The 27,048-nt window shown below is 46.8% G+C and overlaps 1 long non-coding RNA gene across 1 annotated transcript; it reads left to right on the top strand.

The window, feature by feature from the left end:
- Window positions 1–737: 737 nt before the first annotated feature.
- LOC143443894 (uncharacterized) lies at window positions 738–26,790 on the top strand. The gene is made up of 3 exons (XR_013113285.1): window positions 738–858; window positions 25,884–26,018; window positions 26,474–26,790. It is a non-coding gene; the product is annotated as an uncharacterized LOC143443894 (long non-coding RNA).
- Window positions 26,791–27,048: the final 258 nt, after the last annotated feature.

Consider the following 27,048-nt stretch of genomic DNA (forward strand, 5'->3'; position numbering starts at 1 on the left):
TTGATTTGTTGAGACCCTGATCTTTGGTGTAAAACTAAACAAGAAACCAGTTCCTAGTCAGCCGTGATCTTCATTCTGCAAGACATGTTCCTCACCATAATCCCAGCACTTGGGAGGCTGAGGCAAGAAGATCATGAGTTTGAAGCCAATGTAGGTCACAAAGGGAGACCCTGCCGCAAAAAAAGCACAAGCTAGGTGTAGTGTTGAATGCCTGTAGTCTACCCTTCCACTCAGAACAAGAGGATCAGGAGATTGCTGGTCTGCATAGCCAGCTGCAGGCTAACCAAGCTATAAAGTGAGACCGTGCCTCAAAAATCAAAGCAAAAAGAAGCAAAGGAGGACCTCTTAGTTAAGACTCCAATGGGAAAAATGCAGAGAATTGCATTTGTTGGTCCCTTAGTCCAGTCTGACTTGATTAAATGTGGTTTTGTAGCTCACTGAAGCCATTGTTAATTCATTCTGAAGTAGTGCAGAGCAGGCTAAAGTGTAGCTCAGTGGGAAAGTGTGTGTGCTTAGTATAGCTGGTGCTCTGGGTTTGATGTCCAGCAACACCCCACTCCCCCAAAAACGTAGTGCTGATTGATTAACGTAGTTAATTCAGTTAACCGAACCCTTAGGCTAAAGGATTGCGTCATCACGGGGTTTGAGGACCGGTAGGACCGATGCACAGGAAGCAGCCTGTCTCTGAAGGCTGCAAATCAGAATTTTGCTTTTCATTCTCATGTAGACCCTGGTCTGCCTAGCACACCAAGAACCCAGAAAATGGCCTGTTTCACTCTGCTGTAACTGCACATCTTGCAGACATATTCCAAGTGTCTCATTTCTCACAGGGCCTATCTGTCCTCCCTGGACACAGAGGTAAGTCCAGGGGACAGGAATGTAACCCCAACTCAGGTCGTCAGCAGGCTATATTGCTACCCACAGTGTGTGTGTGTGTGTGTGTGTGTGTGTGTGTGTGTGTGTACATGCTTGTGTATGGTACATGCTTGTGTGTGTGTACATGCTTGTGTGTGCATGTGTACATGCTTATATGTGTGTGTGTATACATGCTTGTGTGTGTGTGTATGCATGGCACACATGAGTATGAGCACATGTATGTGAAGCTAGAGATCACTGCCAGGCATCCATCCCCCTCGATGACTTTATTCTGAGGTGGGGTTTCTCACTGACCCTGGAGCTCACTGAGGAGGCTGCACTGGCTGCTAGCCAGCAAGCTGTAGGGGTTTTCCTGTGTCTCCAGCACTCAGACTACAGGCATGTACTACCATTCCTGGCTTTATCTTTTATTTTCATGTGGATTCTGGGGACTGAACTCAGCTTTTATGGCAAACACTTTACTAACTGAGCCGTGTCCTTAGCTCTGCTGCCTGTGTAGAAGAGATGAGAGAAACTGACTCAGGTCGAGTTTCCCAAGGTTCTGCAGAAAGCCATTCAAACCAAAGGCTGCTCAGTTTTAGAATTCACACTCTAGCCAGGCAGTGGTGGAGCACACCTTTAATCCCACCTTTGGAAGACAGAGGCCAGTAGGTCTCTGTGAGTTTGAGGTCAGCCTGATCTACAGAGTGATTTCCGGGACAGCTGAGGCTACACAGAGAATCTCTGCCTTGAAAAACAAAAGCAACAAAGAAAGAATTCACACTTTAAATCTACAGCTATAGATGCCTCAATTTACAAGGTTATATTCTGATCTTTAAGAATACCTTAAGTTGGGGCTGGAGAGATGGCTCAGTGGTTAAGAGCACTGACTGCTCTTCCAGAGGTCCTGAGTTCAATTCCCAGCAACCACATGGTGGCTCACAACCATCTGTAGTGGGATCCAATGTCCTCTTCTCTTCTGTTTGAAGACAGTAACAGTGTGCTTATGTATATAAAATAAGTTAAAAAGGAAAAAAAAACCAATACCTTAAGTTGTCTGGGAACATGGCTCATGGGTAAAGTATTCAGTGTACAAGCATGAAGACCTGAGTTCAGATTGCCGGAACCCTTTGTGGTGTTTAACAAGAATGTCCCCCATAGGCTCATAGATGTGAAGGCTTGCTCATCAGGGAGTGGTCCTACTTGAGAGAGGTTAGGAGGGGTTACTTTTTTTGGAGGAAGTGTGTCACAAAGTGGGTGGGCTTTGAGATTTCAAAAGCTCAAGCTAGGCCCAGTGTCTCTTTTTCCTGCTGCCTGCAGATCAGAATTTAGGTGTCAGCTCTTCCTCCAGCACTGTCGGTCTGCATGCCAACCTGCTCCCGCCAGTGGACTAGGCCTCTGAAACTGTAAGCCAGCCCCAATGAGATGTTTTCCTTTATAAGAGTTGCCGTCTCTTCACTGCAATGGCACAGTGGCTAAGACACCGTGTAATTGCTGGGTGTGGTAGCATTGAATCTAAGTTACTCCTGCAGTGAGGTGGGAGGTGGAGACAAGAGAATCCCCAGAAGTTTGTGGGTCAGGCTGAGAGCCACAGACAGACCCTGCCTCAGGGCTGTAGGTGACGACTGTCAAATGGGGTTGTCCTCTTACCTGCACATGTGCATCATGGGTATGCACATGCCCACATTCACACAAACATGTGCCCATACCCAAAATATCCTAAAGCAAATACACCTGACTTGTGGACCGCAGCCCGACATCAGGATTGGTCTCCTTTCGATCACAGGTTGCCTGTGGGTTATACTCCCAGCTGCCTCCTGGCCTCATGAGAGGATTGGGTAGCAGGGCTGCAGCCTAGAACAAGTTCAAAGTCTAGTATTTGATGAAGTGAGATTTTTTTTTTTTGTACCATCAGGGTTGGGGTGGGGAATCACAACAAACCCCTTTAAGCTGAGGACTGTATGTATTCTGACTTTACTGTAGGAAGAGCCTGTATTAAAAAGCAAAACCAAAAACATCCCCTCCTCCCCCCAAAAGACAGCACTAAACCGGCAGCTTCTGGTTTTGTTTTTCAGTAATGGTCATAATTCATATTCTTTACAGATGCAGAGCAATGACATAAACTGGCTAAAATGAATAAAGCATTTGGCTTCCACATCATGTGCCGATCACTGAAACCAGTTGTGTAAGAATAACCTTCATTCACAAGCCTCCAGGCTGTGGAGATAGGAGAGCTAGTCTCAACCCACCCCATCCCCAGTGCAACGTTTAGGAGTGGTTATAGACTGAGGAGTCGGGGAAGATGATTGGATTAAATCCTGTTACTATGGTAACCCTCAGGCTGAAGGGGTTGCCTATAGTTAACTGAGAGCAGGTGACTTAAGAGTAGGTGGCATGGGCTAAGCCTGGTGAAGCAGGTGACAGAGCAGAGGAAGTCTTGGGAGGTAGTTAGGCACCAGAACAAAGCAGAGCCATCGTAAACTTTTCTGCTCAGTTCAAAACCGTGTGTGGTGCACCCAAGCCAAGAGGGAGTCCATGCCATGGCCTCAGTGACTGTGTTAAAATACAGACCACAAAACGTTTCTTGTGTTTGTAAATGAAGTCTTGGACAAGCTCGCCAGGCTTCTGATGCTTCCCAGATGCCTAGAGCATTACATTGTATAGGTTCTGTCCAAGCCAACAACTGAGGCGCGAGTCCTCTTAAGAACTAACGGGTGGCAGAGAAAATGGCCTGAAAGACTTTGCTTCTGGGTGACTTTCATGTCCCCAGTGTATTCTTTTGTCACATTTAAAACCTAAGAAGGCATAAAAGGGTAGTTTCCCTTCCCACCTCTACCCTCAAACCAGCCTGGTGCTGTGTGTTAGAAACACTAGCACTTCATAAGGAAGGAAAGCGAATGGTCCCTAACCTGATTTAGGGGTATGTGGGGTTTACCTTTGCCCTCTGTCTGTCTGTCTGTCTGTCTGTCTATTCTGTTTTAGTTTTCCCCCTGAATGTGGGTTCCTTAATCCTCTAAAAAGCCATGAGAAACCAAAAACTAAACAGAACACCAGCTTTGGTTTTTGTTGTTTTGTTTTTAAAGGTGATCTGTAGGACCTGTGCCATGCAGTGGCTCCAGACAGTAATTAAATCTTACATCTTGAGGAGACTTCAGACTGAGAGGAAGAAGTTACATGTTTTTTGTTGTTGTTTTTCTTAATTCATTTCTTTTTTTTTTTTTTTTTTTTTAAAAGCTAACATCGATCAGTGCTGTGTGGCTGGAATTTCAAGTCCACTTAATGCAATTAGAATCCGCAAACTCTTAGGTAACACAGAGGCAGGGAGAATGGAGCAGAGGGTTTGGCTGTGTCTTTTCTCCTGCTAATTAATAGTGGTCTTGGGCAGGCTGAAGGGAGCTCCCTCCTTTATTGACAGGCTATCCAGTTCGATAACACTAGAAGTTTATAATGCTGGGTCTGGTGCTCCAGACTGATAATTGCCCTACTCCAGAGGTTACATCAGAGGATCTCAAGCTCAAGGTCTTGCTTGGACAGTGAGACCCTGTCTTACAAAATAATTCTGTGGCATAAACCTTTAATCTCAGCACCCAGGAGGCAGAAGTAGGTGGATCTCTGTAAGTTCAAGGCCAGCCTGCTCTACAGAGTGAGTTTCAGTGCAGCCAGAACCAAATAGAGTAAGATACTATCTCCAAAACTTTTAAAAAATAGAAAAGAAAAAAATGATTTTAATAAACTAGTGAACTAGATTTCTCTGGCATTGTTGATCCCCTGCCTTGTCTTCATTAAATAAAAACCCCAAACTCCTTACATGTAACCATGACTATATCTGGTCTCACAGAGGCACATGATGAGTGGGCACTGAACCTCCCAGTAGCTGGTACAGCAGACTGTGATGTCAGAACAGGGTTTCTGTAAATCCAGGGTTGTCTTGATTCCTGTGATCATGTTTTCCCCCAGGACTGCAAAGTGAAAGTCTGCTAGCTTCAGCTGGTCACTCTGGCTTTGACCCTGATGAATGGAAGATTAAGATGCTGTCAGGACAAGTTACCCCTGCCATCTTCTGCTCTCCGCCCTTACCTAGGCATGCAGGAGTTGGGATTAGTACTGACCTCCTGACCTGGAGAAGCATCCTTGGTCCCTGCCCTAGACCCTCCATAGCTCTCCCGCTATCTGTGAGGTCCATGCCCACCGGCCCCTTCTCAGTTGTTGCTACTTTGACATCATATCAGATCAAGTTCTCTAGAATGGCACCTTTCATGGTCTCTCAAGCCTGCATGTCATCTGCCAAACCCTAGGAGTCACTATGTAGTGTCAATCCTGACAGAGTGGGAGGTCAGCATGTGCGACAGGGTCTCACACTGAACCTGGAGCTCACTGTTGCTCACTGTTTTGGATGGCTGGTCAGCAAACCCCAGGGTTCCTCCTTGTCTCCGTCTTCTCAGCATTGGGATCACAGGTGTACTTCATCCCACCGGCTTTTCCATGGGTGCTGTGGACCTCAAGTTCACACAGTCTCTTAGGGTTCTTCTCCCTTGTTCTTCCAGGAAATCAGTGGCTCACAGTCTCTTGTCCCCAGAGCACTGCACGGGGCCTGGCCTGGTTCACCCTTGCTGTACAAGGGGTACATTTGGGGAGCGGCTTCATTTTATCCTTCCATAAGTACCTCCTTTTTGACGCCTCTGTTCATCATATGGTGGGATCCAAGTTCTGTGAAGTTGAAGCCCTAGTGTTCCTGGAGCACCTACCACACAGTGGGAGCTTTCTAAGCAATGAAACAGCTTTGATCAGACTAGAGATATGGCTCAGTCATTGCCAGTGACAGGGACAGGACTCGCAGTACTAATTCCCAGCATGTGACCGAGACAGAAAGAAGGGGAGAAAGAAGAGAGGTGGGAGAGAAAACAGACAGGCAGTTTGATCCTTTTCTGCTGCTGTGGTAGATTATGTTGGAGTGAGTTTATTTCTGCCTCCCTTCCAGAGAGAGGCAATCCATGCTGGTGGGGAGGGCATGGCAGGAGCACAAGGCTGGTGGGTCACATTTCATTCGCACACAGGGAAGATGGAGAGATAACAGGAAGTGTGGCCAGGCTTTAAAAGCTTAGAGCTGGCCCCCAGTGATGGATTTCCTCCAGAAACTCACTACCTCCCTACAGAATCCAAAATCTTCCCAAACAGCACCACCAACTGGAGGCCAAGTGTTCAAATACAGCGTGAGTGTGTGTGTGTGTGTGTGTGTGTGTGTGTGTGTGTGTGTGTGTGTGTGTGTGTGTGTTGGCCAGGGTGGGGAAGTGGAAAGTGGGAAGTGGATGGGCTTGTGGGGGATGGTCTGGAGCCTGGGGTGTAGGGAAGAGAGATTTCTCATTTATGCCACAGCAGACAGGCTGGCTGGCTGACTGCATATTTTATTTGTATCTCACTGAGCCCTTAGGATAGTTTGTCTCTATCTATGGATGTCTTATCCATAGATAAGAAGAGGGGTCTGGCTTCCTTAGGTAAAGGTCCCAGCTACTATAGTTATCACATGATGGTCCTGCATACATGTGACCAGGTGACCTCGGAGTGTGATCTCATCTGGGTTAAGGTCTACAGCAGATGAAGTTAGTTATACCAGAGGTTCTCAACCTGTGGGATGCAACCCCTGGAACAGGTGCTGAATGACCCTTTCACAGGGATCAAACATAGGATAACCTGCACATCAGATGTTTACATTATGGTTTATAACAGTAGCAAAATTGCAGTTTTGAAGTAGCAACAGAAATAATTGTATGGTTGGGGGTCACCACATCGTGAGACACTGTATTAAAGGGTCACAGCATTGGGAAGGTAGAGTGCCACTGCGTAAACAGATGTCATTAATGTAGGGGATCTTTGTTTGTTTGTTTGATTGTTTGGTTGGTGTTTTGTTTTGTTTTGTTTTTTAGTTTTTTTCGAGACAGGGTTTCTCTGTGTAGCCCTGGCTGTCCTGGAACTCACTCTGTAGACCAGGCTGGCCTCGAACTCAGAAATCCGCCTGCCTCTGCCTCCCAAGTGCTGGGATTAAAGGTGTGCACCACCGCTGCCCAGCTAAGGTAGGGGATTTTGACATGAGATCATCCTGGAGGAAGGTAGACATTAAATCCAATGAGAAACCTTTAGAAAAGGAAAAAAGGCCAGGAAAGAGTCTCTCAGAAGGAAGAAGGCTAGGTAAAGTCAGCAGCAGGCTTGAAGCGTTCTGTGCTCTGAACCCGTTTGTTTGAGCATCAGTAATGATGCTCTAAAGGTCTCTGGTTTTACAGCATTGCAACCTGGTGCTTTGTCCATGATATCCAGTGTGTGACCTACCATGGCCATTCAGTAAACAAGCACACCCTGGAGCTTTTGGAAGGATGGGCACTGGCCGAAGCCTGCATCTGGCATCCAGGGCCTGGGTGCCACCACAGCACCTTGCTATCAGAGCCCGAAGGAGCCCTGCATTCTCTGGCCTTGGTCTTCACATTTTCATCTTCTCTATATTCTGAACACAGTGAGCTTAGAATCCCTTGCCCATGCTTGTTCATGACCTTGATCCTCCATCCAACATAGCCACCTCCCTCTCTCCTCTCACTTGGCAAGCTTTTCCCTTTCTTTCTTTTGAGACAGGATTTCTCTGTAGCCCAGGCTGTTTTAGAACTCAATTTATAGACCAGGCTGGCCTTGAACTCAGAGTGCTGGGACTAAAGGCGTGCACCGCCACTGCCTGACAATTTAGTGGATATGTTTTAATACCTAGCTCGACGACGACTCCCCGGGAAACTTCTTAGACTTAGCTTTGCTGCCTGGGTACCTGCAGGAGACTTCCTGCTCAGCAGAGCCAGGGCTTCCGTGGTCCAGGACCTTCTTGGCAGAATATCATCTCATGTCTCTCTTTGCGACTAAAATGCATGATGAAGGCATGGTGGGCAGGCACTTGGTGACTCAACAATGCTGTTGCTGAGCTGTGAGATGCACTGTGTGTGTCCCTCAACGGCGTACTTCCCAAGCCGTGATAGAGAAGTTACAGAACACAGCTGGCTGTGAAAGGGAGCCCAAGAGGAATTAAGTAAATATGTGGTGCCCTTAGCGCCCAGATACCCTGCTCATTAGCCTGAGACGGTGTTAGCGCGTTCTCAGTGATGTTACCTGAGTGTCTGCTGGGTTTATAAAGTCTCCTAAGGGAGTGGGCTTCATCCCGGAGTCTTGTCTGGCCTGTGAGGAGTTCCAGAGCCACACTGTATCAACAGCTCTTTCAGGAGCCCTTCCTCCAGATTCCTTGCTACACACATGGTTCTACTGCACAGCCCAGAAGCTAAGCATAATTGGTGGAAGCCATCCACACTGGTACCAATTCTGTTGTCAGGGGTTAGTTTGTAAGTGGGCATCTGGCCGTACCCCTGCAGAAAAGGTATGAATAGATTCTCTGGGCAGCTCCCAGGAAAGAACTCTACTCCTGAAAAGAAGACACATGAGGAAATTATTTCTCCTCTTCTACCAAATAAGGTCCTACCTTTGTCCAGTGCTCATGTTTCGGCAGCCAGCTTACAGCACAAGTTGCTAAAGCCAGCTGTCTGAAGGTGGCAGGCAGGGAAATGCAATGCACTTGAATGCAAAGCACTGGGATTGTATTTTTTAAATTATATTATCTTGTCTGCACATGTGTGCAGGTGTGTGCATTCAGGTGTGGTGTGTGTGTGCATTCGGGTGTGTGGTGTGTATGTGTGCATGTGTGCATATGGAGATCAGAAGATCAGAGGGCAACTTTCAGGAGTCACTTCTCCCCCACTGTGGGGTCAGGTTTACCCATGATAAGTGCCTCTACCTGCTGAGCCATCTTGGGACCTTGCACATGAATTTTAAAGATGTTTTCCAGGGCCGTGGTGTGGCTCAGTAGTGGAGCACATGCAAGGATTATTAGCTGCATATATATAATCATCTGCAGCAATAGCTAGCCTCAGCCCCAGCTTGTTTTACAGGTTACATTTTCTTCTCTACTGTATAACTCACTAACACTTCAGAGTGTGTTCCTGTCTTCCTTTTTCCAGTGACTTACTAAGTCCTTTTTCTGTAGCAGTTACTCTGCTGCACTCTGAGGAAGGAGGGAGAGGGAGAGGGGGAGGGGGAGGGGAGGGGGAGGGGAGGGGGAGGGGAGGGGGAGGGAGGAGGGGGGGAGGGAGGAGGGGGGGAGGGAGAGGGAGAGGGAGAGAGGGAGGGAGAGGGAGAGAGGGAGGGAGAGGGAGAGAGGGAGGAGAGGGAGAGGGAGAGGGAGAGAGGGAAAGTGTGAGTATGAATTTATAACTAGCATTGAATTTTTCCTTCACACCATTCTCCCTGAAGTTATTTAAATATGATTATTTTCAGTCTTACGGCATATTTGAATTTAGACATGGCTTGTTTTAAAAAAAAAAAAAAAAAAAAAAAAAAGGCAGAATTTCCCTCTCCAAGTTCCTTAATAGAAACTGTGAAGGAGCTGCACGTCTGGGAGGGAGGCTGTTCTACAAAGAAAACCATGCACCTAGGGACTTCCTGAAACCTGCTCCCGACCTGTGACCTGTGCAAGGGATAAAGAGGGGACACAGGCCTGAGCCTCGGCAGGGATGGAGTAGGGTGGCCCACTCACCTTCTGAAGATTGGAGCCAATGGTTTCTGCTGGAAACACAAGGTTGAAAAAAAAAAAAAAAAAAAAGCAGGCAGAGTATGCCTAGCCAGTGGAAAGACGGACTGAACCCACAGCTGCTAAAATTAGCTGAGGTTCCCTCTGCAAACGGATTGAACACTGGTGGGTGGTGTGGGGTCCAGGGTGGGGGCTGTGAATGAATTGATGGAAGCTCCACGTGGATCTGGGAGCCCTGCGCTGGGTGCTGGAGCCCCAGCCCGGCTGTGAGTCAGAGCACCCCACACCCCATTGGCAGGAGCTGGCGGCCTGCAGAGCTCACAGCATCAGAGGGGAGCAGGTGAGAGACGAGATTCCTGCAGTCTACTCTAGGGAAAAAGAATGCACTTAAAAATAAAATAAAACTCTCTGTATCTCTGTCTGTCTGTGTCTATATCTGTATGTCTCTGTCTCTGTCTCTGTCTCTGTCTCTGTCTCTGTCTCTGTCTCTCTCTCTCTCTCTCTCTCTCTCTCTCTCTCTCTCTCTCTCTCTCTCTCTCTCTCTGGTCTGGCTGGGCATCCCTGCACAACACAGTGGGATGGAGAGAGATGGCAGAAGAGGAGGCAGCATGTTCCTCTTCCCCTCTGCCCCTCGTAGCACGCTGTCTTTTTCTTTGTCAAAGCGAGTCACAATTACAGAAGTTACTCTCTGCAAAAGCATAGATATGCTCAACAAAACCCTAATGTGTTCCACATGTGTGTAAGCCTGCCCATTGCCTGCTGGGCAAAGCCTGAGAACTCTGAGGAAGGACTCCAGGGACACATTAGCCACCTCTGGACTCCTGTCTTCTGGTGGATGTTACCTTGTTTCCTCTCCAGAGTTTCTTCCACAGCCAAACCATCTTGTATCCCTAGTGAATCCTCAAACAGGATGTAGTTAGCAGGACAGGCCATTTGCTCAAAAGAATCTTTGATGCTCCTGTAAATACATGAGACATTTAAGCTCAGTGTTCAAGACCACCTATGGTATGGCTCTCTGCTGTCATTCTCCTGTGTCAGAGTATGTGTGCAGGTCCACGTATGTTCAAGTGTGCACACACGTATGTGCCATGTGGATGCTGGAGGGCAGCCTTGGATGTTACTCCTCAGGTACCATCTTCACCCCCCCTTGTTTTGAGATAAGGACTCTCACTGGCTGGGAACTCACCAAGAATAGGCTGGGTGGCCGGGAGCCCAGGTATCTGCCTGTCTCTGCCTGCTCTGTACAAACTTCCATGACCACTTTTTCCCTCCTACCATCCTAGACCCCCCCCCCCCCGGGCAGGCTCTGCACTTCCAGACAGGTGTCTGCTCACCCTACATGCTGGTGCCTGAGTATAGAATTGAAGTCCAGAGGAATGTTAGTTATCAAAGCCTATGCAAATTTGGGCCCCAGCTGTCAATTCCATTTCAGTCTATGTAGAGTGGTTATGCCCACCTGCCTGGTTCCTGGACACACTTCCTGAATGGTTCAGAGATACCAATAGGAACTGAATTGTGACCAGATCTCAGCAGTAATATGCAGTCACACACACACACACACACACACACACACACACACACACACACACACCACTGGATCAAATGTATGTAAATCAGGCTGCTTTGAGCCCCTCAGGGCAGGCTTTGGAGTTTTTCTGCTGTGGCTCAACTATCTAGGTCTCTGCCTTCTGACTGGGCCACTTTCCCCAGTCCCATGGTTGGAAGGATGCATGGATTTATGTTTACAGGGTAGCTAAGGTGAAGGCCCCACCACCTGCCATTCCTGCCGAGTCCTCTGCTTGGCTCTCCCCATGACCCACAGGTTCAGAGCCATCTTGCTTCCTGTCTAAGCAGATTAGACAGCATGAGTCCCTCATTCCTCCAGCAATGGCCGATGATGCTGTGCAGGTCATAGGCCTGAGTACCAGACTCTAGAATAGATACATAGATAGAATGTGGGTGCATTACCCTTTACTGGCTGCAAGACTTTGGGTGAGTGCAGAATCTAGCCTCAGTTTTTTCATCCAGAAAGTGGGCATGGGCATTGCACTTTCCACCCAGAATTTCTGTGAAGATTATATGAGGTGAGAAGCCTGAGACCTCACCAAGGAACTGCATAGACACTGTGGTCAGGATGAAAACCACAAACATTTTGGAGGAAAGGATACAGTCTGAACTATGCTTCAGGAAAATGATTCGTAGCATCTAATAGGAACTTTAGGATGGATGGCATGTATATGTGTACATATATGTATACATACATATTATAAGAAGATTTATTAGATCTGGATCACATGATTCATCCTCAGCAGTCAACAATGGCTGTCTTGTATGGAGGGGCTGAGAACATGGCGGCTGCTCAATCCATGTGGCCAGATGTCTTCGCAGTCCCAATTTCGCTTTGAAGACCTGGAGAATTCCTGGAGAGCCACTAGTCTCCGGTCGACATTAGAAGCCTGGAGAGGCTGGGTTCTGATACCACAAAGGAATGCAATAGCAACAGGATAGATGAAGCTGCCAACCAGAGTGCAGGCAGGGAACTGGCAGGACCGCTGCAGAGGACTGGGTTCTGCTCTCTGGTACCTATGTGGTGATAGCAGCCATTCTCAACTTCAGTTCCAGGGCACCCAGCACCTCTCCTGACCTCCCTGGCCACCAGGCATGTACACGTGTTGTGCACATACATATGTGCAGGCAAAACAATATAAAATAAATAAATCTTAATTGTTTTAAAAAAAGCGAAAGCAAGCAGGCACAAAGCAAAGCTTCCTTCCATTTCTATCTGAGCTGCCTCCAGAAGGTGCCCCACATTAAGGTGGTTCTTTCCACTTTATGTTATTTGGTGGAGAATCCCTCCCAGGAGCACCCTACAGCCTTTTAGTTGCTTCCAGCTCCAGTCAAGTTGACAACCGAGGTGTATGGTATAGTCTCAGGTTTCCACTCAGCTACTCTGTGACCTCTCGCTCCCAACCAATGTTTGTAGACTGAAGAATGTGTCATCTGGATACAGAGTAAGGGCACCTGGAAGGAGACATAAGGGAGAGCTATCAGGTGCGTTCTGTCCACAGTTTTCTCCTGTCCTGACCATATTACAGGACATAAGATGCCTCAAGTTTAACATGCTAGCACCCATGTCTTACAGCATAGAATTGAGACATTTTAGGAAGATTTAAAATATGTTATTGTGTCTATGTGCTTGATGTGTGTGGACATATGTGTCATGGCATGGATGTGGAAGTTGGAGGACAGCTTTGTGGAGTCTTTTCTCTCCTTCACCTTTATGTGAGTTCTGGGAATCGAATCTAGGCCACCAGGTTTGGCAAGGTCCTTTACCCAATGAGTCTTCTCCTTAGCCCTGGGGAAGATTATAATGGGAAGAATTAAGATGAGTGTTAGCTCTAATAAGTACCGACCGGATGTCATATTAGGAGCCAACTGGACTAGGCAGAATAGTTTCCCACCCCAATGTTATTACCCTGCTCGCCAGGAACTGTGATGTTGTCTTATATGGCAAAGGGGGGAGGGGGTCTGTGAATGGGATTAGGCTAAGAAACCTTAGTACTTTGAAAAATGCCAGGGTCCAAGTGTAATTGAACCTTTGGTCTGCCTGTTTGTTTTGTTTGAGGCAAGGTCTTATGCAGTTTAGGCTGACCTTAATCTAGATACATAGTCAAGGTTGGCCTTGAACTCCCCCTATTCCTCTGCTTCTACTTCCAACCCTGAAAATGCTGAGGTACAGGCATGTGATAACAAGCTCAGGTCTCCCTGGAACTGAGGAGACCTTCTCCTGCTGTGTCTGCAGAGACCAGACTACTGAAGGTATGTGAGGACTCCCAGGAGCCAGGGAAGACAAGGGAGTCCCCGAGCCTCCAGAAAGGGAGGCAGCCCCAATACACCTTAAAACTGGCTAGGAGGGCCTCTCTGGGCTCTGACCTCAATGGTCAGAAAAGAGTCCCAGCTCAGATGCCAAGCTGGTGGTGTGTGGGGCAGCCATGGAAAATGAATACACCTCCCGGTGCTGATGAGGCTAAGCACTGGGGACTCACCGTCATTTTCCACCTTGGAGAACTTACCCAGTGAGGGAGACAGACAAGAGCAGTGGGGTTCCTAAGGGGCCACATTGGCTGGGGAATTATCTCTGCCTGGGGATCAGAGAGACACAGAGCTGGTAAGCTAGGGTGTGACTTTGGGATAGGTAGTAGTTTTTGTTTTTGTTTATTTGTTTTAGGGGAAAGGGGGAAAGGGAAATCCAGGCTGAGGGGACAGCATGCGCAAAGACACAACGGCAGGAGGAGGAGGAGGATGTATTTCCACCTGCAAAGAGGCTGTGTGTGTGTGTGTGTGTGTGTGTGTGTCCATCCATCCTCCAATGCCCTCGGGGAGAGGAGGAGGTGGGCATCTCTGGGCTTTCTGCAGAGAGGAGGACCTTCCTGGAGGTGTGAGTTCTGGTCACCAGGAGCTTCCACCTGGCTCTCTTCTTGGAATCTTGTTTTGTGCCTTAGAAATGGACATGGAGGGACTGGGCAGTTGATTCAGACAGTAAAGTACCAGTCACAGGAACTAGGACCTGGATTCAGATCCCCAGAACCCATTTAGAAAGCCAGGCATGGCAGTACACCCCTGCAGCTCCTGTGTTCTCTGAGTGTGTGTATGCCTAGCCACGAGGATGTGCATCTGGTTCAGTGGGAGATCCTGCCTCAGAAAATAAAGATGGAAAGGGATGGGGGACACCTGATGTTGACCTCGGTCCTCCGTGCATACGCATACACCGTGTTAGGGTTATGTTGCTATGATGAAACACCATGAACCAAGGCTTATAGAAGAAAGTGTTTATTGGGGGCTTCCTTACACTTCAATGGTTAGTCTATGATCATCATGGTGGGAAGCATGGTGGCAGGCAGGCAAGCATGGTGGTAGAGCAGTAGCTGAGAGCTTATATTGTGATCAGCAGCCAGATAGAGAAAGCAAGACTGGTATGAGCTTATGAAGCCTCAAAGCCAACCCCCTTTGACATACCTCCTCCAACAAGGCCACACCTCCTCCAACAAGGCCACACCTCCTCCAACAAGGCCACACCTCCTCCAACAAGGCCACACCTCCTCCAACAAGGCCACACCTCCTCCAACAAGGCCACACTTCCTAGTCATTCCTAAACCAACTGCCAACTGGGAACCAAATATTTAAATGTATGAATCTATAGGGGCCATTCTTATTAAACCACTAACACACACACACACACACCACAAATATGCACATACACAGAATTTTTAAAAAGTGGATATGTTTGTGCCTTCTATCCCACAATTAATTCCTGATGGTTTCAGAATAAAAATAGTGATTTGAGGCTGGAGAGATGGCTCAGCCATAAGAGCACTTGCTGCTCTCACAGAAGACCCAGGTTTGGTTCCCAGCAGCCACAAAGCAGCTTGCAACCATTTGTAACTGTTCCAGAGGATCTGATGCCATCCTCTGGTCTCCTCTGGTGCCAGGCACACACATGATGCACAAACATGCAGATAAACACTCAGACACACAAAATAAAAGGAATATATCTCTTTTAAAAAGTGATTCAATTGCTTAGCAGTTAAATGACTCAGTTTCCCTCCAAGATAAAAGAAACAAACAAAAAAAAACTATTTCCATTATAAATAGATCCCATACAAACTCTGTGGGGTTTGCCTTCTTCTGGAATGCCCTAGTATACCCTAGGGGTATTTATGTTGGAATTGAAGAAGGGACTGACATAGTTTAACTTTTTTCCTGTCTGTGTGTGTATCTATGTGAATGTGCACATGTGTGCATGTGTATATGGAGGTCAGAGGTCGATATCCAGTGCCCTCCTTTATTGCTCTTTGTTTTGTCTTTTGGGACAGGGTCTCTCATTGAACATGGAGCTCCTTGATTGGCTGGACTGGCCAAAAAGCTCCAGGATCCACTTGTCTTCTCTCCCTTCAGTGATAGAGTCCTGAGCACATGCTGCCATGATTGGTGTTTACATGGTGGCTAGAGATCCAAGCCAGGTCCTCATCCTTACACACTCAGCTATAATGAGAGAGAGAGAGAGACAGAGACAGAGAGAGAGAGAGAGAGAGAGAGAGAGAGAGAGAGAGAGAGAGAGAGAGAGAGAGAGAGAGAGAGAGAGAGAATGTTTGTGTGCACACACACATACATATACACATGCTCATAGGCTTGGCTGGTTAACTGTCAAGCTCTAGGGATGCACCTGCCTCCCACCCCACCATCCTTGGGGCTGCAAACTCTCACCACCATGCCTGGCTTTTTATCTGGGTTCTGGAGATCTGAACTCAGGTCTTCATGCTTCTGAGGCAGGCTTTTCCCTAGACCTTCCAAGATTTTAATTAAAGTTTTGTTTAACAAGGCATTGTTGAGTATCAGCGCTGTCAATCCATGTATAAAAGAGAATCAAGATCTTGTTCCTGGGCTCAGCGTCTTGGAGTGGGGTGATAACCATTATAATTCTAACAGATTCCAGCATGTGTTAAAATACAGGTGTGAAGAGTGTGCAATTGGATCCTGCCTGGGTTTCCTGTGGCTGTCATACAAGTTGACACAAACAGGGCGGCATTAGACTACAATATTTTTTTTTGCCTCACATCTCTGGAGACTAGCAGTTTGAAACCTGGGTTCCAGCAGAACGGGTACTTTCTAGGAGTCTTTATCAAGTTTGTTTTCTCTGCCAGTGAAGGAATTGAAAGGCAGGGGAAACTCGAGGGCAACAGGTAGCAACAGAACTCTCTGACAGGGCGTACAGGAGCAGACAGACTCAGCAGTTAAGACACACGTTTATTGGGGGTGAGATCACAAACATACACAGCAGATTCCCAGGGAATCGGTAAAGCAGAGGAGGGGCTTGGGAAGCCGGAAAAGCCAGTCCCTCTCAAGGGCTAGCTTTTTAAAGCTTCTGGAGAGTTTTTCTCCCCTGATTTAGGGTTGGTCAGTTTGAAGCAAGGTGGATGGTTGATTGGCCCACAACTACTGTATAACACGTCCTGATCTGAAGACCATGGACTTGTTGAGCCAGTCCATCGTCAGGGAGCAAACGATGGGAGAGAAACTACAAGGCCTTGGTTTTGGTTTTTACATAGATAGTTTTGTGGTTTTTTTTTTTTTTTTTTTTTTTTTTTTTTTTTTTTTGTCAGGTCAGGGGGGTAACAAAGAGGCTGGCCATCTAGCAAGTTCACCGCTCTTATTACCTATCCATTGCCTCTCTCCCTATCTGTCTGCCTACCAGGGAGTCTGTCTAACTCCTAGCTTCTCAGAATCTTGTTCCTGCTGGAGGCCTGACAGGAAAAAGCCTTCTTGCATCCTCCAGAGTCTAGTGGCTCCTAGAGTCCCTGGCTTGTACTTACATCCTGCCAATCTTAACCTTTGTCCCACAACCCCTTGAAAGGACATTTGTCACTACTTTGGGGCCTTTGCAAGCGATCCAGGTGATCTTATCTCCAGATCCTTTACTTAATTACACCTGCAAAGACCCTTTCCCCAAAGCAGTTCAACCATGGATTCCTGGGGTTTCAATGTGGGCATATTTTGGGGGTCACCATACAAACCACTACAGATTCCAAAGGAAATCAGTGACTGAGGGTACCTGAGGACCCTGGCAAAGGGAAGGTGACATGTGGTTGTTCTGTATGACCCTATAGCACCTGGGGAGAAAGTTCAGTCAAAGAGCTTGGAAGCATGGAGACCTTAATTAAACCCCTAGATCCCACGTCAAACAAATAAACACCCGAAGGCATTTACTATCCCAGCTACTGGGAGGTGGAGACAGGAGGATCTCTGGGGCTAGTCAGCCTGGCCTTCCTGATGAGCCTCAGGCCAGTGAAAAATCCTGTCTCAAAAAACGAGAGCCTACCATGGCGGCCTGTAACTTTGATTGCAGCCCACAGGAGGAAGAGGCAGGCAGACCTCCATGAGTTCAAAGCCAGCCTGCTCTCTGCATAGTGAGTTCCAGCCCATCCAGGGCTACTTAGAGAGGTCCTGCCTCAAAAACAAACAAACAAACAAACAAACAAAAACCCAAAGCAACACAATAAAAAGCAAATATGGAGGGTGGTGTCTCAGGAACAACACATGAATGTGACCTCCAGCCCTCACACACATGAACATCAAAATGTAAGAAGATTATTAGAGTACCCAGGAAGGTGGGTGGTTCTGTTACCTAGAGAGAAGGGTCGGCCTACTCCATCTTTAAATGAGATCTGCCATAAACTTGGAAGGATCATCTTGCTGAGATGTAGAGCCTGAGGAGGGAAAAGAGAGACGAAGTTCTGGTTTAAAGATGGCTCTTGGTTCCTGAAATGAGACAGAGTAGCTCTGTGTGTGTGTGTATGTGTGTGTGTGTGTGTGTGTGTGTGTGTTGTATGTGGTATATATGTGTGTGGTGTGTGTATGTGGTATACATGTGTGTGTGGTGTGTGTGATATGTGTGGTGTGTGTGTATGTTTGTGGTGTATGTGGTATATATGTGTGTGGTGTGTGTATGTGGTATATATGTGTGTGTGGTGTGTGTGATATGTGTGGTGTGTGTGTATGTTTGTGGTGTATGTGGTATATATGTGTGTGGTGTGTATATGTGGTATACATGTGTGTGGTGTGTGTATGTGTGGTGTGTGGTGTGTGTGTGTGGTGTGTGAGTGTGTGGTATGTGTGTGTGACAACTTGGATATTAGTTTTTTTTTTTAATATTATGTGTATGAGTATTTTGCCTGCATGTATGTCTCTGCCCCACTGGTGTGCCTGCTGCCCATAATGGCCAGAAGAGGTCATGGAATCCCCTGGAACTGGAGTTACAGATGGTTATTGTTGGGGTCCACACTAGCCCCACGTTGGGGCGGCCAAAATAATGTTGGGGTCCACACTAGCCCCACGTTGGGGCGGCCAAAAAAACGTCACAGCCCAGACAAAATTTTGAGGCCCGGGCTGACCCACGTTTGGGCGGCCACTGTATCCCGGCCCAAGCTGCCGCTCCAGTCTTTGGGTCGGGGTTCAGCAAGAGCGAGGGTGAGGGCAGACTCGAAGAATGGAGACCAGACAGGGTGTGATTCAATCCCGTTTATTCTTCAGTCTCTCTTCCTCTAAGTGTCTCCTTCTCTGTCTCCTCTGTCTGCTGTGTCTGATTCTGTCTGGAGCCAAGTGTCTTCTACCTAATGTCTGATGTGTCTGATTCTCTGATCTCAGTCTGATTCTGATCTGTTCTGTCTCTGCCTTTTATATGTCTCACTTCTAAGCCACGCCTTTTGGTCACACCTTTAATCATGCCCTTAGGTCTTGTCTCTAACTCTGATCTCTATACTTCTAAATTATACTCTTAAATTACACACCTTTAATCTCACACACCTTTAATCTCACTCACCTTTAATCTCAAGGTATCTAAACCAAGATTATCGGAGTGTGCTCAGCTGTTGTAGGCTATTGTAATCCAAGTCTCCTGTCAGGGTATATGGCTCAAGATGGCTGCAAAGCTGATAGCCGCTTTCTCCTAAAAGTCGGCCCCCAACAGGTTATGGGTAGCCATGTTGGAGCTAGGAATCAAACCTGGGTCCTCTGAAAGAGAAGCCTGTTTTTTGTTTTGTTTTGTTTTGTTTTGTTTTGAACCTCTGAGCAATCTCTCCTGTCTGGACATTTAGATTCTTGTCACCTCAGAAGGTGCTTGGGACAGCTCTTCTTTAGAGTCCCTGTCTGACCTGCCTCAGCTCTTAGGCTTGGCTTGGGAGAGGTGACTTTCTACCCACAGAGGACTTTTAGGGTGACCCTTCATCTACTCTCAGCCAGGCCGTTTCCAGCCCCCTTTGCTGTCCTAGGCTCCTCCTCTGCTCTCCCTTTCTCCCAGAAGGCTTGTAGAGGCTTGTTAGTATGCATGTCTATGGAGGCTCTTCCCATGGGCCCTGGCTGGAGCACTTTGGAAACAGTGACATTCCCACAGAGGCCTCAGGATGACTCAGCATTCACAGTGGTTTGAGCTCCTGGGCCTGTTCCTTCCTCTCTGAGTCTCACCTCCCAGGTCTCCATTTGGGCAGCAGAATAGTGTTTGGTTCCCACATCAGGAAGTCTCTAGCCTTCCTGGCTGTCAGTGAGAAGCCGGGTCTTAGGCCTCAGATACACAGGGGCAAGTGAACCTACCCCCAGGGAAGCTTTGTACATCTCTGAGTGGGGTTTCCTTATCTGTAAAACAGGGGCCTTAGCAGTACCACCCCCTGTGAGAGGGGAGAACACATGCTTTCATACATGCTCTCTCACATCTAACCCTCAGTGACTGACATGCTCACCTCCAGGCACACATAGTCCCGTGCTCACACACGGTCTCTCGCCCTCACACATGCTTTCTCAGTCATGCTCACATATGCCCTCATACACACTTGCATGCTCTCTAACACACGTCAGACATACACCTGTTCACACACACTAACTCATGCGCATGTTCACACATACTCATCTGCGTACGCACACACCTGCTCACTGACACTCCTCTATTCAAACAGGAAAGCACATGCTCGATTTTCTCGAATTCTTCCACATGCATGTGCCCACATGTGTCCATAGTAGCCCAAGAATCAACACAAAATCAGAAGTAACAAGACACAGAGGGGGACAGAGTGACAAGTGAGAACACACAGACCACAGACTGGTGCCGCCAGGGAGAATCGGCAGCGGAGTCAAGAGCTGTAACAAAATGGAGTCAGGGAGCCGACACAGGCTGATGGCGGCCTAGTCCAGCCTCTCACGGGCCCTGGGGGTCGGAGTGGCCAGAGCATCTCACCATCTGGCTGTGAGGTGGATGGGCTCCCACTGACATGCTCTGTGTAGGTTTGCCAGCCATTTTGTACTCCCTCCCCTCAATACCCTGTCATGGCCTTGCTATGTTGCCCAGGCTGGCCTGAATCTGCCTTGGTCTCCATGAAGAGAGGCCATGAGCTACCAAGCATGGCCTGCCAGCAAACTTGTTTCACATTTTCCTGTCTGCAGTGATCTTGTCTGGGGATTAGTTTGGCCGTGTTGGCTGCTTTTATGTCAACTTGACACAAACTAGAGTCATTTTGGAAGAGGGGACGTCAATGGAGAAAAGGACCCCCCTCCCCATTGACCTGCAACTCATTTTTGTGATTGATTACTCTGTGGGTGGGCCCAGCTCACCGTGGGTGGCTCTAACCCTGGACAAGTGGCCGTGGGTAGTATAAGAAAGGAAGATAAGCAAGCCAAACAGGTAAGCATCGTTCCTCCATGGCCTCTGCATCAGCCCCTGCCTCCAGGTCCCAGGCAGATGCTCTGCTGCTGAGCCACATCCCAGCCTGTATCTCTATTATGTGAGAAGCAGAGCCCTTGTGTTCCTCTCTGCTCCCTCTGCTCTCCCCCACCTCTTTCTCTGCTCTTTTCTGCTTCCCCTCCTGCTTTATCCTTTCTTTCAGTTGTCCTGGAACTCCCTGTGTAAATCCACGAGTGTCAAATCCATAACGATCCTTTCTGCCTCCAGAGTGCTGGGATTACAGATGTCAGCCGCCATGCCCAGCTTTTGCTCCTTTTTCTAACAGACTTTTAAATCCTTTCTGACCCTTGACCTTGAGGTCTTTATAAAGCTGTTAGTGTTCTATTTCTCATATATGTTATAAATATATTCTTTTGGCTTTAATCTGCAAGAAAAGAGCCTGCTTTAATTTGTCTGAGGTTGAATCTGCTAGTCTCTGTTACCATTTGTGTCTTGAAGCACAGAAAGCTCCCCACACCCATGCTGGTGTGGCACCTGTGTGTTTCTTTTTGCAATTATTAGGAATTTTGTTTACTCTTGTGTATGCAGTAGTGCATGAATCCATTTACATTTTTTTCAAGCAACTATCTAATTTTCTTATTTAATTTTCTATTGCTATGACTAAGGTAACTTATAAAAGTATTCAATTGGAAGCCTGTTTACAGTTTCAGAGGGTGAGTCCATGACCATCATGACCGAGTCAACAGGCAGGCTGGCATGGTGTTGGACCAGTAGCTGAGAGATTACATGTTGAAACAACCATGAAACAGAGAGAGTTAACTGGAATGGTGTGGGTTTTTGAAACCTCAAAGCCCACACCACTCCCAGTGATATATCTCCAACAAAGCCACACCTCCTAATCTATCCCAAACAGTTCTATATTCAGATATATGAGCCTATGGGGGTTATTCTCTCCAAACAACTACAACAGTTCTCTCAGTATCATTTTTAAGTCTAGCTTGAGTGATTTAGGATGTTACATGTGCCATATAATAATACAGTGAATTTGCATGTATTTTTGTAATGTGAGAAACATTCTGGCTTGCTTTCTTTTCTTCCTTCTTTCCTTCCTTCCTTCCTTCCTTCCTTCCTTCCTTCCTTCTTTTCTTCCTTCTTTTCTTCCTTCCTTCCTTCCTTCTTTCTTTCTTCTTCTTCTTTTTTTTTTTTTTAACACAAGTTTGTACCTTTGTCTGTCTTGGAATTTGCTCTATAAACTAGGCTTGCCTTGAACTCAGAAGAAATCTGCCTACCTCTGCCTCCCAGATACTGGGATTAAAGGTGTGTGCCACTGCAACCCAGCACATTCTGGATTTTCTATTTGGTTTCGCTGGTCCGTCCTTTGATGTGCTAATGCCATGAGCTTAATTATAGAGAGTTTATGGCATGTTTAGTATTTAGAAGGTCCAGTCCTCCATTAAATATTAAGGACTTTCTTAGCTACAATTGCAGATTTATTTTTCTATTTGAACTTTAAAGTCAATCATGTAAACTTTAACTTTGTCAGTGATACTTAGGGGATAAATGGCTAATAATATAACTCAGATTTAATTGGCTTCTTTCCTACAGGCAGTGTGATAAATGGCATATAGCATCTGTCTTAGTTAGGGTTTCTATTGCTGTGATAAAAACATCATAACCATAGCAGCATCAGAGAGAAGTGTTTATCGAGTCTCACAACTCACAGGTCAAACTCCATCAGTGAGGGACGCCAGAGCAGAAACTAAAGCAGAAGTCATAGAGAATGCAGGTCACTGGCTTGCTCTCCATGGTCTGCAAAGTTTGCTTTCTTCTGTGCCCCAGGACTACCTGCCCAGGGATGGCACTTGACACAAGAGGGACCTTTCATGTCAATCATTAATCAAGAGCATGCCCCACAGACATGCCTACAGTTCCATCTGATGAAAACAATCCCTCAACTGGCACTCCCTTTTCCTAGATGACACTATGTGGAGTTGACAGAGAATCAACCAATCTGATTGTTCTGACTCAGTGACTGTGTCATCTACTTGTTAAATGTTTCAGTAAAGGGCCAGTGAGATGGCTCAGTGGCTAAAAACACTTGCTGCATAAGCCTTGATAAACAGTATATCTAGGTATGTTGCTACATACTTATAATTCCAGTACTTGGGAGGCTGAGACCAGACTGGGCCACACAGTGAGCCTCTGTCTCAAAAAAACAACAAAGGGGCCGGGAGGTAAAGTGGCTCAGTGAGTAAAGGTGCTTGCCACCAAATCTGATGATCTGAGTTCAATCCCTAGTACCTAAGTGATAGAAGGAGAGACTGAACTCCCATTGGTTGTCTTCTGACTTCCATGTGCACTCTGTGTCACACAGTCATGCACACAGATAAACACAATAAAAAGAAAAGTTTGTAAAATGAACAAAAAAGTTTCTAGCATACAGTCTTGCAAGGGTTTTTATGACAATTTCATTTCATCAGAAGGACTGAGTAGTTAGGCACCACCTCTGCCTTCAGGGAGACTAGTAGATAAATGCCTCCTTCCATATCATAGGATCTATGGATCCTCCAAGGGTCAAATGAAAATGTGGGGGCTGGAGAGATACCCTAGCAGTTATGAGCATTTCTTGCTCTTCCAGAAGGGTTCAACTGGTAACACCTACCAGGTAGATAACAACTGTCAGTAACCTCAATTCCAAATAATCTGATACTCTCTTCTGTCCTCCAAGTTCACAACATGCATTTGGTACACAGACGCATACACACATACACATTAAAAACACAATAACTTGTTTTTAAAAATAAAGTAGATAAACATGAAGATGTCTAGGAGAAAGACCAACTCCATGATTGCCTAATTAAAGCAAGCTTTATTAAATACTGGCCAGGAAGATGGACACTAGCTCCATCCATACCCAGGATTCCCAGAGATGGTGTTGAATTTTGCTAATCAGGTGCTTATAAAGGCAAAACCCACAGGGCTGTGTACATCCTGCCTTCATCCAATCAGGGGCAAGCACACATTCTGTGCACTTCCTGACTATATATCTGCCACCTATCTGTGATCAAGCACATCCTACTCAGTTGGGGCAAGCACCTTTGTTTACTGAAGGAAAAATAGATAGCTTGTTATCTTACAAAAACAGACCCAGCATTTCAGGAAATTATGTGTCAGGGGCAACTAGGGCTTACGGGGTAAGTTTAGCCCTCACAAGAATAGAATAAAAAGTTAAAAAGATTGTTAAAGCCTTGTGTCATCAAACAAATGATCTGCCATTTGGTGTCTGATCTCCTACCACAGGCGGCTTTCACCTGTTTCTTTCTCAGCCTCTAACTTCCGGTGTTCCCGTGTGTTTGCATTTTAGAAGTTCCAGTGTGAGTTAAGCACCAAGTGGGTGTTGAATACACTGAGTACTGGGGCCCATGTGCTGCTGGGAAAGATCCACATGCTGGACCTCCGAATCGCCAACTCCAAACTCTTCTGGAGGGCACTGGCCATGTTGTAGATCAGAGCATGATGGGAGGTCCCCAAACCTAGATGGCCACAGAAAGTATTTTTGCAAAGTTGGGAAGGGGTGTAAGGCCAAGGTCTACTTTTTTCATAAACATCTTTCTCAGGCACAGCCTCTGATTTGCATGCGTTTTTACACACAGGTACATTGAGGGGATCCCTGCAAGTGTCATAAAGGCAAGCAAACCTCGGGAATAGATAAGAATGAAAACCCAGTGTAGACTGGAGTTGTCAACCTGGATCAGACTTCAGGGAGTCTAATGCAAGTGGTTCATTGTGGGCATATTTAAAACACTGTACATTTTCGGAAAAGGTTTCCAGGCAACAGTCAGCCCAATTCTAGGTGCACAATAAAGCTTAAGGTGTGACTACATAGAAACTCCTTTACAAAGTACACGTGACCATGAGGGTGGGTTCTATAGCTAAAAGGCTTAGAATCTAGTGTGGCCTCTGACTGAGCATAGAGGTCAGCAGGCCATAAAGTACAGGTGACATCTTCCCTAAGGATGGTAATGGTCTAGGGAGGGAAGAGTCTGGGATAAACATTCTGGGGAATTTGGGTGAGGTCTGTCTCTATAGCAAAAGGTGAGGGAGGTCTGCCTCCACAGAGATGCAAAAGGTCACCAGGTTGATCACAAAATCCACTCTCAGCTTTCTGGATAAATGCAGGTATTTGATCTTTATCTCCTTCATTGAGGAGATAAAGGCGCATGATTGACAGTCCTGGTTCCCTTAGTGCTTTGGGTGAGTACAAGGACCTGTGTGTCCCTGACCAGTACATGAGTGTGAAACTATAACCTCCAGGTGACATTCTTTAAGTTTCAAGGATGCAATAGAAACCCAACTTTTAGCCGGGCAGTGGTGGTGCATGCCTACAATCTCCAGAGGCAGAGGCAGGCGGATCTTTGAGTTCCAGGACAGCCAGGACTACACAGAGAAGACCTGTCACAAAACAAAACAAAACAAAACAAAACAAAACAAAACAAAACAAAGCAAAACAAAACAACAAAACCAAACCAAACCAAACCAAACCAAAAAAAAATTAAAGCAAAAAAAGAAACCCAACTTGTATTCCTCTAAGCTAAGCGTTAGTCTAATGTCCTGGCAATTAGCAACCCCAGTAGGAAGGAGTCTCTCTGTCCCTGGTGACTTGGGGAGAGCCTGGCAGAGGGCTCCTATTGGCTTGTCTTGGGTCATGTGCACAACCTTGAACCAATCATTGTCCTCCAGGGGAAAGGATGCTCTGCCCACCTACATTGTGTCAAACCGACTTTGGGGTGGGGTGGGAGATGGGCTTGATTTTATCTTATGGACCCCAGAATGGAGACTAACAGTTATACAAGGGAAAAGAAAGGGGCTAATGCCAGAGAGGGGTGAGAATGTCTGCTGACCAGAGAGCATGGTGGATGGCTTTGAAGTTTGGTTGCTATCCTTGATTACTGACCTATAGGGTTGTTGGGACCCAGTTGTAAATCTCACCAATTTTCCATTCATTATGGGCAGCTGATGGGTTACCGCCAACTCCTTTAACCCAGTTTTTCTATATACCTCGTGATTACGGGACACATTTTCCATAGTGTCTTCAGGATTACAGTTCCCACTTTCTCATGTCTTTCCCTTCTCCCGGGACACTATTCTCAGTTCTCCTAGGCATCTACCCTGATGCTGACCTCATTGCTTCTTCCACAGAGGTTCTCCGGACAATTCAAGGCTCATTGCATCGAGAGCCTTCTTCAAGTGATCCATTTTCCTCAACCTTTGTCGGATGATGTCCGCGCCGCCCCCATCTCCTGCCATGTCCAGGTTGCCCACGAGAAGGAAAAGGTACCCTTCCCCGGCTGGCTGTTCAACAAACACTTTCTGAGGATCTTAAGCATTTTCGGAACTTTGTGTGACACTGAGTTTACAGAGTTTACAAAGCTCCGAGATACCCTGCCACATGGTGCTCCCATTTGGAGGGGTGGATGGATGGGGTAGGGACGGGGTGAAGAGGTACGACTGTGACAGAAGCTACAGAGGCAAAAAAGATACCAAGGGATCTTCTATTTTGCCTTGGAGGGGTGTCAAGAAAGAGCAAGAGAAGGGCTCTTTGCACAGGAGAAAAATTTCCATCTTCAGGGGCATTTTTTCACTACTTGTGACCCTAACTCTTTCTAGTCCAGATAACAACCTCCTATACTTGCTTCCAAACTAACCCTGTACCCAATTCTTTAGCTCCTCCAGGGTTCTTCCTCAAATGGCCATACCTTTTCTTCAGTTATCTCTGCTCGTTCCCTCAGGTGATCCCCACAGCCTTGCTGAGCCTCCTACTCCGGTGCTCCATCACTGAGGCTGAGGCAAGTCTGGCTACAGCTCCTTCAGTCTGTGAGGTTGTTAGAAGTGTCCTCTCTGGGTCGGGTCAGAAGCGCAGCATGCAAACCCTTGGAGACCCTACTGCCTGTGGTGCCTTGAAGTGATGTTTCTGAGACCATGGAGGGGCAGAGTCTCCCTCCAGTTCCCAGGGGACTTGTGCCAGCAATACAGTTGTGGGGACAATCTCAGTTTTGGGTGAGTGTGGCACTCACTAACATCCTAGAATTGGGAAAGAGTCCTGTTTTCAGCCGGATCATTTCCATTTTTACTGGTGTCTTCTGATCTCAGAAATAAAACTGTCTTGTTTTGGAACCTAACCTTGCAAAAAATCAGTAATCAGACTCACTACACACAAACAAGGGAAGCAGGGGCTTCAGGTATTCTCGGCTAGAGAGAAGTTGTGTTCCAGATGTCATTCGAGAGAGAAAGACAATGCCAATTAGACAAGATCCTTGGGGACTAGGATGAGTGCCACATCCACTCAGAGACCAGTGAACAGGGA

Source organism: Arvicanthis niloticus, chromosome 11 (genome assembly GCF_011762505.2).
Source record: "Arvicanthis niloticus isolate mArvNil1 chromosome 11, mArvNil1.pat.X, whole genome shotgun sequence".
NCBI lineage: Eukaryota > Metazoa > Chordata > Mammalia > Rodentia > Muridae > Arvicanthis > Arvicanthis niloticus.